Here is a 12,434-nt window from a genome sequence, read left to right as displayed (position 1 = left end):
GACTACTGTACCATTAGGAGGTGATGTTGAAAAAGTTTAAATGTTTAAAATACACCATTTGGGAATGTTGCTCTTGGAGTGTGGCATCTCACTGGCCAGAGCTGGTTGCCCAATTGTGCCCCTGTGGCAGAAGCATTTTTCAGTGTTTCCTGAGGAGCCCCATGTCTCCTCCCCAGCAGGGTCTCAGTCTCTGCTACTTTTAATGCCTCCTGGGATGCCAAAAGGGAGAAGTCCCGTCCAAATTTGACTCAAGACTTGTCCTTGGTCCCAGCTGACATCTGACTCTGGAGGCTTCCTTCCACACCTTTGGCTGCCTCTCTAGCAGGCAGTTCCGCTGCCTGCTCCTTCCAGGTGTTTGGGCAGGGAAGATTGTGCCTGAAGCTGGGCAGGATGCAGTTTGCCTTTCCATTCCCCTTCCTGGGGGCATTTTACAGGTCTGCTCTGCCTGCCTCTTGGGCTTCCAATGCCCAAGTCTGATGATGGAGTGGCTGGGAAGGACAAGTCTCGTGGGGATGAGGTGAGCAGGGGAATGATCATCAGCATGTCCCATGGAGAAGGAATGGGAAGGGAGAGGAGAAAGAGAGCAGGGCTTCTACCTATGTGTGCCTGGAAGTAGGAGAGACTGGATGGAGTGTTTGGGCTGCTGGGTTCTGTTTTCTGTGGGTGGGAAAGGAGAGCATGTTCCAGGAGCCAGCTTCTGCTAAATTCCCGTGTGACTGTTGCTTCCTGGAATTGTTTCCTGAAATGGACATCATTTTTGCATGCATTAGGAAGATTTATGTGGTTTTAAAGTGGAATTAACTGCTCTGCAGTTCTTGATTTCCCATTTCTCATTGTGCAGTTAAAGCAAACACTCAGCAGTTTAGTAATATAGGAAAGTATGAGATGAACTGGGACTTTGCAAAATTTTTTACCTTCTGTTTTAAAAGTAAACTACTACACCTTATCCCACATATGATTCTGTGGGATAATACTCCAGTCTGGCTATAAAACACAGAAACACAGAAAAAATATTAAGAGCTGGGATATTTATTTATTTGTTTGTTAAACTTCCTCTAAGCAATGCCCATTCCGGGAAAGCCTAGAAGAATGTGATCTGTTACATTTCACCCCTTGGTTACAATACACAATATCTAGGAATGAAATCTGCAGCGGGGGGAGGAGCTGCCAAGCCTGGAAAAACATTTAAAGAGCCATTCTTTACTAATCTCCTCTTTGGCAGGCAAGCTCTTACTGATCATAACACTGCAATATACTCAGCTGAACCGTGCTTAAACTGTACTTGAACTCTGCTGACCTGGACTGCCTGTCCCACAGAAGCCAATTCCAGCTGTAATGGTCTGTGCAAGCACTTCCCCTCACAGAACCACTGGGTGAGGTCCATGACCAACAGGTGAGGTGAGCCAGGTCTGACAGTGTATGGGGTGGTTTGTCCCTTGAGAAACAAAGAATATTTACAACATTTTTTGAAACCTTTTATTCTAAGCAAAGAGGTGCCTTTACAGTTGATATTGAATTTCATTAATAATATTTAGCCCAATGAGCACACTATTACAAATGATGCATCCTACTGCCAATAGGAGAAAATATTTTTTTACCTCTCTGGAATTTGCCTTGGGTTTATTTTTTCTCCACTGAGATTGTTGTCAATCAGTAAATCATAGTGTAGTAATGTGATGAAGACAGTTTAAATTACAGAAAAGAGACCTCTTCTAAATGCTGAGATTGAAGGAAATCCAGCCAAAGAACTCTGTACTTCTTTTTGTGGAACATACTCTTTACTGAGGTCTGAGGTTATAGAAAAAAATGGCTTATTGGTATTTAAAGAATTAAACAAACTTGTAGTGTTTACTTTCTTTCACTGGCTCAGGTACTTGAAATATCTTAGGCTGAGTATCAGTGCCTTGAGTCTGTGAAACAGAGTAGTGCCTGGAGTTTCTGCAAAAATAATAAAAATAGGATTGAATTATTATGACTAACAAGTTCCAAAAGACTGGTTGACAAAGAGGTGTTATCTATCAGTCAGTCACTTTAGGGGCTGTTCAGGGAGTTTACATTAGGCTGGGACAGGAGAATCTTGCTAAGACTTCCATAACTAATGGGGAAACAGTTACCATGTAAAGGCTGGTATTTTTCTTTTGGTGACAAAATTGTTCATGTAAGTTACGGTAATTAAATTCAATTTTCATATATCTGTCTCTGGTCAGAAAAAAGCCCCAAACAGCCACAGCATGTTGCTCCTGGGATGAAAAATATGGGTATTTTTGCTTTTATGACTTCTGCTCTTAGCCATGCTGTGAAAATGTTCTCCTGCTGTTTTAGGGTGTTTTCTTTATGGTGTCTTGGTGAACATTTTGATTCATAGGGGAATATTAGAGTTACAAATTAAAAAAGCCCCAACAACCCAAACCAACAATTGTAAATAAACATGATAATCATAATGCCAAAAAGAGTACATGTAAGAAAGCTGCTCAAGGTTGAATTCCTTATGCTGTTCTTTTTAGCAAATACTTATGAACCTGGATACAAACATATCATATTGACCAAGGAGCTCACTTCCTACTGAATATGGCTTGTTTATTTTTAGTCTGGGAACTGGACAGCTATGCTTTCTCAGTAGTATTAATTGCCACTGCTCTGTTTTTCATATGTTTGGGCTTCTGAAAAAAATTATTGGCATAAAATGCCAAAAGTCGAGAAATGCTGGTCTACCTCTTGAACCAATGAAAGCATTAACAAAGCAGTCAGTATTATAAAGTGCTTGTACATAAAAAGAATATCACCCATTGAAATATCAATGTGACTTCTTTCCAAATAACAGTTTGCTTTCTCTAGGCAACAATAACAGTGCTCCTATTTTACATCTTGAGGCCAGACATTTTTCTAGGCTGAACATCAGCAAAGTGTTGTTGAGGGCTACGTACAGCTCCAGCATGAATTTCTGTCAAAAATTCTACTGCAGCTGTGATATTCCTTGCTATTCACCTTTTTTCAAATGCCTTTAACAACTTTCATCAAGATCAACAACAGAAATTTTGTTAAGTCTTTTGATGTAATAAACTTGGTCACTGAAGTAGATCCACATGGTGAAATGCACATACATAATCATGAGAAGAAAAAAAGTTGTTTCTTGAAGGGATCATGATCAATTTGATAAACTGCTGTTACTTGCTTTACATAGTAACAGCATCACCCTGACATGTTTTGCTTCTGGTACACATCCAGCAAAAGAACTTTATTCATTGCCTGAAAGATGTATGAATGCTATGCATACAATTTCATTGCATGAAATGTGTCTTTGCTTGTATTTTAGCACCAAAATGACAGAACAGGACCTAGTGAAGCTTGGCATGACAAACAGTTTTGCAATGTATACTGCTGTTTATAGGTCTTAGCAAGCGTAGCCTAACGGGGTCAGGCTCTTAGGTGGTCAAAGTGGTGTTCAGTCCTGAACATCTCCTCTGCTAAGTTTTCTTTTTTTCCCTGTTGTTTATTTACAGTATTTATGTCACAAACAGGAATCAACAATTTACAGGAACTATTATTGTTGGCTAAATTTCATCCCCAAGCTTTCTAAAAGTAGTTTACTCACAGGAGTTTGCTTTGCATGTCTGTGGGAAACCTCTTGAGTAATAGTATGTTAATCACAAGCATGAAATAAACAAACACCAAGTAAACAAGGAGAAAAACATGCTTCAACCCTTTTTATCTCAGCAAAACAAGCAAATATAGGTTACAGAAAAATAAAATGTCCCCTTGTCTGTCACAGACATCTTTTCATTAAAAATCCTTCTTTAGGATTTTTCCCTTCTGAGAAGCTGAGAGGCCTCAGAAACAAAATGTAAACAATGGTTGTCTGCTGCTGTGGAATGCAACAGGTGGATCTGTGATTGGTCTCGTGGATGTTTGGAATTAATGGCCACTCATGGCAGAGCTGGCTCTCTCTCTGTCCGAGCCACAGACCTTTGTTGATTCATTCTTTTCTATTCTTAACCTAGCCTTCTGACGAGAACTTTTTCTTCTACTCTTTTTAGTATAGTTTTAATGTAATATATATCATAAAATAATAAATCAAGCCTCCTGTAACATAGAGTCAGATCTATGTCTCTTCCCTCATCCTAAGACGTCTGTGAACACTGTCACACTTGTCCTCCTGTGAAATCACTCTCTAAATCTGAGGTCACATTTGTCTATGAGCTTAGATGTAAGCAATGGGCTCTTAGTGACTCTGAGATGGCTCTTCTGTGTGTGTGAGAGGAGGACACAGCTCCTGAGCCCTCTGAGCTGGGTGTTGCAAAGTACAAGTGACACCAAAGTACAGAGCATGATACTCCTTGTGCTTAATGCTTGTGCCCTCCCCATCCTGACCCTGCTTACTCAGCAGTGCTGCAGAAGCTGACAGGTGACAGCCACCTTCCTGGGGACAAAAACTGCCTCCTGAATGGTCGGGGTTAAGCTACAGGGAAAATGAATACTTCTGGTCAGCACTGCTCGTCTGACTTGTTCTCTGACGATGCATCAAGATCACAGAACAATCACAGAATCACAAAGTGGTCTGGTTGGAAGAGACCTTAAAGATCACCTAGTTCCAAATCCCCTGCCATGGGCAGGCACACCTTCCACTAGACCAGGTTGCTCCAAGTCCCACCCAACCTACCTTGAGCACTTCCAGGGATAAAGCACCAACAGCTTTTCTGGCCAGCCTGTTCTTGTCAGTCTTCACCCTTGTAGTGAAGATTTTTTTCCTAATATTTAATCTAAGTTTATGCACATGTCTTTTTATTTCTTTGAGTTTCAGCGCCAGTTTTGTAGCCCAGATCTTGGTTTCTATACTATGGACATCTTAAATTTGATGATATAGATCCAACCTATTAATGTTTCCCAAAAGAGAAGTGTACAAAGGTTTTATTCCCTAATAAATGACCATGTTACGCCCACAGCTCTTCTCTCTAAAATCACCTGCACTTCTGACCTCACAGTCTACACAGAAGGAGTGTTGGAACCCAAGATTTTAAACTTTCTGTGCTGAAAGGCACAGACCCACAAGAGAACACTACATTTAACCTGAAGCTGTGGAGAAGGCTTCCAAAATTGATTGATAACACTAGAACTGCAGGTGTGTAGTTAGTTAGAAGTGTGTAATATCCCAGAATAGAAAACTTAGAGTTTAAAGTTTTAAAATATAGTAATAAATATGAAACAAAATGAAAGTTTTAAGGCAGAAACAGGTTGTTTTTCTTTACTTTCTTCTTCCTTCTTCATAAGTTTAGGTGATATTTTGTCACTAAACAGAAAAGTCCATATTGCGGGCTTCAAAGGATTAGTTATTGAGTTAAAAAGGAAACTAATCTAGGTATCATTTCTTAATTGGATAGTTTAACCTTAAAAGACCTTTTAACAAGAGATAGTTAACTGTTTTGTACCTTACTAATGAAAGACTGCAGAACTCACAGCTATGAGGCTGTAACACTAATAAGGAACAATAAATACCTAAGTGTGAACACAAACTCTTGTCTCAAGTACCTTCAATCCCAGCTCCAGAGGAGCTGATCATGTTTAATAGGTGTATTGTTTGGTCAGCATACAGATCCTTGCTCTGCTGTCAGCTACCCTGAACTTCACCACTTTGGCTAAAAGCTATCAGAATTGTGTCTTCCATGGTTAACGAAATAAGGTTTACACAGACCAAATAATGCACCTTTCACTGTGCCTAGATTGTCTGCAAAATGCCAGGCTGCAGAAAAAGCAGTGTATGGATTTGAGTGATGCAATAGACCAAGCTCTGCATCACCACAGTTTTTTTTCTCCTCAGAAAGGCCACCTGGCATAGATACAGTGCTTTGCTTCTTCCAGTGAACTGTTTATGTGCAATATTTTAAAAAGTGTTAAATTGAATAGTGTGACTCTTGAAAGTCCAGTTTAGTAACACTTCTAACATTTACTCTGGCATTTTTTATGAGATACAGAGAAGATATAATAAATTGTGGCACATCTGAATAGTTCTAAGTTACCTGGAATTCCAGTTTAACACATCAAAATTCAGGACCTTGGAATTTACCCTTGCTTGCTGTTTTACTGCCTTCTCATGTTCCTTCAGGCATAGATAATAGTAAGAAATACCACAAATTTAGTTTATTGCTTAGAGAAAGCCATTATCAAATTTATTATTGCTATAAACTTACAGCCTATTATGTTTTTTACAGCTGGGCTAATGAGGCAGGAGAAAGGGTGTAGGGAAAGCTTCTTTTACCTGATTGTTATTTACACAGTAGTCCAAGAATACATTGTGGAAATACTCTCCTTTGGACTCCAAGTCTTTCATATGGAAAGGAGTGTTTTGTCTGCAGCCTAAAGCATCAGTCTCCTGTAAGTTAGGGATCTACAGGCCAAAGCATTCATTTGAAAGAGCACAAATATTATTTAATACAGGTTGTAACAAGGTGAAAAACATTAAATGTAATAATTCTGATGCTGGCTTTCTGCACAAGAGTCTTTTTTGTGTTAGTTTGTTATACAAGTTATATAACAAACTCTGGAGAGATTTAGTTTACTGGTTTAGGTTTTAGTTTAATACCAGAAGGTTTAATTTTATATCCATCAATGCCTTTGTGAGTAGAAGTCTGCACAAGAAATCAAAGCCCTTTGTAGCAAAACATACAGCAAACTTGGCAGTCTTTGCTATCAAAAGGACATCTGGGATCTATTCTAAACCTAACTTCATTCTCAAAAGTGGCTGTATGCCAGAAAAGAAGAAAATGAAAGAAATAAGGAATTGGTAAGTAAATATTTGCAGAGGATATGGGGAGAAATACACTGAAAATGTCTTGAAGAACAAGACATTGTTCTTTTCTACTCTTTTACTCTGAAGATATTACCAGAAATGAGATAATATATTAAACGAAAACCTGCACTATATTGAAATAAAAATAACTCATTCTGAAAAGAAACTTTATCTAAAAGAAGCAATCAGAAAGGCTTGGGTACAGTGCAAAGATGTAAACAATACCAAAACAATAAGGGACACAGAGACATCAAACTAACAAAGATGTAGTGGAAAAGAGAGTGGGATATATTAAAGGGAAAGAAAATAAGATTGCATTTTGACCATGCTTTAGTTATACCAGATGGAAGGGAAACATTTCTTCACAATAGATCTGTATTTGAAGTACAGCTCCTGGCCTGTTAAAATGCAGAGGTGATTTCCCACAATCAAACCACCTGGATTAAATATAGGTAGTGCTTTCAAGACAAAATTATCCTGCAGGAGTTGAACTTTGCTTGAGTCACCAAGAATGAAATCCATAAAGCCCTTTGTTATCCAGGAATTCTTAGTTCCTCCTGGATGCACCCTCACTGTCACTATTGCAGCCTTCTGCTCAGTGCCCTTGCCCCTTTTGGAGGGGGGTAGTGGTGGGGATAGTTAAAACTTACACTGTGTTTCACAGCGAGCAGCATAAGATGTGAACCTTGCAGAACTTAGACACCACTGGGCCTTCAGAGATGGCCACCAGGTGCTTCTGCAGGTTGTTGAGGTGTAAGGACAGTAGTAGGCAAAGTAGCAGGTGTCTTGGTCAGGCAACTGGAACATCCAAGTGAGGGAGAAATAATAATGTCTGTCTTGCCCTGCACTGGTTTTGCAATTCTTGATTTATTTCCAGTCCTTACCAGCCATTTCTTGTGCTGTTCCTTAGTGCTGGTTTCTGAGTGCAGCAGTGGCCACAAGGCATGTTTGTACAGGCTGTTTCCTTGCTAAAGCTGTCAACAGTGAAGCACTAAAACATCCCTGCCTGCACATTGCTTGCTTGGAAGCAGCACCACTGTGTGTGTGTGCTTGCGTGGAGGTTGGTGTGGGGTCAGCAGTACTCAAACACAGAATTTGTAGGCAGAGAGCAGACAAACAGTGGGATGCTGGCTAGCACTGTAGCATGAGGTAGTGTCAAACAAGGTGCAAGGCCATGAAGAAGCACCCTGCACTGAACCAGGTGCATGACAGGTAATATGCCCATCCTGCAGAAGCACCTAATTTCTAAATGAACTAATCTCAAAGAGTACCAGTGCTTTTCTGTGTATTACAAGCCTTTACTAACTGTATTTGCCTCAAAAAAGGTTCCAAATCCCTTTCAGTTTTGAGCTTCTGAACATTTTGTGGCCACAACTAGATATCCTAGGATTGCAAATGTATTATAATCCTTTCTTATCCATGTAAAAGTATCCCAGGACCAAAATCAACAACTGCCAGAAGTTCCAAGTTCATCCAAGGCAACTGGATCAACTTAGCAAACACAGGAAATAATAAATAAATCTGATATTCAACCAATGACAGTGGAATAAGGCAACTAATCCCTTCAACTCTGTCCAATGAATCCTTGCCAGACAGAGAAGTCTGTATTCAAGAACTGATCCAATCTGACCAGGTTTTGTTTATAAATTTTGGCAAAAACAAAATATCCTTCCAACACAGACTTCAGTGTTGATATTGCAGTTACACAGATCTCATATTTTTCACTTTCTCTTTTGGCTCTTATCTTTCTTTGCTCATATTTTCTCAACAAACTCATTTTAAGCTGGTTCATATTGTTTTTCACTGAGAACAATGGATTGAGCCAAGCTGGACTTCTGGGATAAGTAACAGGACAAGCAGAACTTAAAGAAGATGAGGCAGATGTGTAACTGGGACTAGTTTGCTTCCCCATCCATAGCAAAACAATTTATTCCCAAGTGCTTTAAAATTACATGTAAAATCACATTGATTCATCAGGTTTTGAATTCTATTTGTAAAGGAGATCAAAGCAAGGGCTTCATCTGCCTACATCTGACAGCAAGGTTTCTTAGGCTGTTCAGATCTTCTCCTAAATAAGTCACTTCTAGATAAAACCTCCTTTGTCAGGAGTTTGCTATGGCAGCATTGTGTCCAAACCTGTTGTAGTGTACAATGATTCAGGGGTCGTGAGTATTCACTCTTAAAAAAAGGCAGAATAAGGTCATAGATGTCTCAGTCCCACCTCTATGCATTTCCAATTTTTATTTTTTTATTTCTGAATAGCAATTTGTTGTATATATAAGGCACACAAACTGCCTTAGCCTTCACTATCTCAAAATAGGCCTGCACTAGGATTTCTGTACAGCCTGCAAAAAATCAGTCATTAGCTGACATTCACATTTAACCCTGTAGCCCTGAAATACAGTGCTGACATTGCTAATAACTGGGCATGAGATTTGTACTGAAAGTGTAAGACCTCAGGACTAAAGTCTGAACTTTATCTGCCGGCAGCTTTGTTTCACTCAATTTAGCTGCGACAGCAATTTCTCTAATTGACATGTATGGCTAATTGGTTTTATTTTTTTGCCTTTGTGTGGTGCAAACATAGGCTTATAGAGACAGTAACAAGGAGGAGTTCTGTGCAGAAATGCAGGCCTACATCTGGACAAACTGCATTTTAGGGGTAACAAGGACACATCCGAACTTGGTGAGGGATTACTTGCTTCCCAGCAAGGAATTCTTCGAAGTTGGGAAAGGCCACTCAAATGAAAACATGACAGGCTGAGAAAAGGCTTTGAAAAAGATGTATTTATTGGATGGTTGGGACTGCTGGTACTGTGCACTGACTGCAACACTGCTCAGAGTTAATTACTCGTCATAGGATCATAGATATGAAAGGATCCCTTTCCAAACCATTCCCTAGCCTTCCTACTATCTCCTTATATCAGGCCAAAAGACAGAAGTTTGGTTTCATGTGTCTTTGTATTTGCTTTTGGGCTGAATCAGATACAGCGCCAGTAGTACTAATTTTTTACTAGAAAAAAAATTCTCATTGCTTTGGTCTGGTTTCTAGATTTAATTCTCTTCACAACAAAACCCCATAATAAACTAAATTTTTTCTTCCGAAGGATCAGGTTTCAAGTGTAGATGACATCATATATGAGAAGTAAAGGAATTAAACACAAAACTGATGAACCCATTTTTAACCTGTAGTGGATACCTAACTCTAAGGGAGGTCTGGCTCATAACCTGGTGGTTAAGGGTAAGCTGCAAGGTGAGACTGAGATACTCACCTAGGTCAAGAACCATTAAGTGTGGGTAGATCAATTTCCAATTTTGTTTAGACCTTCACAGTAATTTGAAGATATATTTTCCCTTGCATTTTCTTCCAACCTGTGGTTTTACAGGGAAAATGCAGGGGAATAATTGAAAGAGTCTTAATATGTAAGAACAGCGCTGACTATCTTCTGTCACAAATTAGCTAGGGGGCAGTCTTGGTACTAAACATACTAAATTTAAATACTAAAATAAAATTGAAAGTCCATAGCAGGCTGGTTTGATTTTGTTTATTTCCAGAGAAGAGCTGCCTGTTTTGGTTTGTTTTGTGGCCTGCAGAAGAATCAGACCCAGTGTCTGTAATCCATGTCCTGCACCAGTACCCCATGCCTGGATTACACTCCTGCCCCTATAACTGAGGCAGGATGTTCTCAGCTGTCTGAGGAGACATGAGCAGCAAGGTCTGCTGGGTTATGTGATGAAGGCCCAACAGAAAGGTCAATTTGCACAGGAGATGAGGGATAACTGTGGTGTTGGAGGTCACAGCCACCCAGGCAAACTGGCTGGACTCCTCCAGCTTCCTCTGTTGTCCATGAAGTTGTGCACTCATGAGGAACAGTTCAGAGCACTGGATTTTGGATCTGCTTGGGTTTGCTCCCTGGAAGACCTGCTTTTCCTCCACTGCTTCTAGAGGCACCAGTGGTAGTTCCTTGGCTGACACAGGAGTCCAAGTAGGTTATGTGTGAATATACATGCCCAGGATTTCTGTGAATTGCAGGAAGGCACGGCTGTCCAGCCCCCTGGACCTTGCCCAAAGCAAGTCACAAAGGGGACACATGGCCCCAGAAGGGGATGTGGGTGATGTGTTCTTTACTGAGCAGAAGAGGGAGAATTCAAACCTTCTTCTTGGAGTGCTCAACATGTTACTGTGTGCTCTTGATCATGGATGTAGCAGAAAAACAGAGCTCCACAAACATTCTCCAGTGCTAAACACCCATCGGAGTTCTGCTGTTTGCTGCCACAAGGCAAATGCCAAGGCTTCTGTATCAGGAGTTATATTTGTTATGGGTGTATCACTTTGTACACGACATGAGGGGCTGACTAATGCTTCTTCACACACCCAGGAGAGTTTCCTCCTCCCTGTCATAGTCACACACACATATGGTTACACAACCCCCTCTAGAGTCAGGCTCTGCACCTTCAGCGCTGGAAAGCAATGGATGAGTTTCTCTCTCTGTAGGGAAGATGGTCCTGAGGGGCAAGCAGGTGTGATTTCCAGAATTGCTTTTTTCTTCTCCCAAAATGCCAGTTGAATGATCAGATTTACTTCCCTTGTATAAACAATTATTTCCATATTCTAATCATAAACAAAATAAACTCAGTCATATGCTCTTATTTCAATGATCTAATTTTATTTCTATCATCATGATACTAAAAAAAACACCTTCTCAATCAGAATCGTGTGTAAGGTGCAGTGTTTTGCTAAGAGTCCATCCTTTGTTTAGAGAGGTGAACAGGAGAGGCAGAGAGGGCAGGGTTAGGAGGCAGGAGAGACTGCTCAGAGTTTGGAGTGGAAGAACTGCCAATGAAAACTATGTCAGAAATCTGTCTTGTCCACTGGGCAGCATTATCCCTTACATGAGCTCTAAAGTTTGCTGCTGACAGGGGGGACTTCATAGCTTAAACATTAGTCTGGGGTCCCCAGGAAATTTGTGTACCTCTGGTGAGAATTTTTGTATTCTTTCTTGGGAAAAAAATGCTTGTGTTGGTAGCAGCTTGATTTTAAGTGTTTTTTTTAAGCTTTATAGTGCAAACTGTTTTTCTCTCTAAGTCTTAGTTTGCTTCTGATTGAATCAAGTATGACAGGAATTCAGGATGAGTCCACTAAAGCTTTGCTTGATATTGAAGAAATATTCTTCACAAATTATTTATTTTTTAAAGGATCTGTGTTTTATATATATATATATATATATATATATATATAATATATACAACATATAATAGACATATTCTATATAAATATATAAGCATATATAAAAATTATTTATTTATTTATTTATTTATTCCTTAAAAGAATTTAGTTTACTTTTGCAAAATGAAGTGATAGGTGCTATTTTCAGATTCTTGTGTAAACTTTATGAAAAATGTTTTGAACACTTTTTCTTTAATCTTATTCTTTCTACACTGTCACAGACCATCTAAAGTGCTTTGGGTTTGCTACTTCTTTCCCAAAGAATTGTTTATTTCTAGTGGAACATCTAAAACGATGGGGAAAACAGAATAAGCTTTTAAAGAGGTCGGGTGCTGTTGCCAGCAGAGAGAGCAAGAATGGCCACGAGATGGTAGCAGTCTGTCAGAGAAGGCCAGCAGAGGGATCTCAGCTTCTCTTCTTGATCCA

Source organism: Zonotrichia albicollis, chromosome 4, assembly GCF_047830755.1.
Source record: "Zonotrichia albicollis isolate bZonAlb1 chromosome 4, bZonAlb1.hap1, whole genome shotgun sequence".
Taxonomy (NCBI): domain Eukaryota; kingdom Metazoa; phylum Chordata; class Aves; order Passeriformes; family Passerellidae; genus Zonotrichia; species Zonotrichia albicollis.
This window is presented reverse-complemented; position numbering follows the sequence as displayed.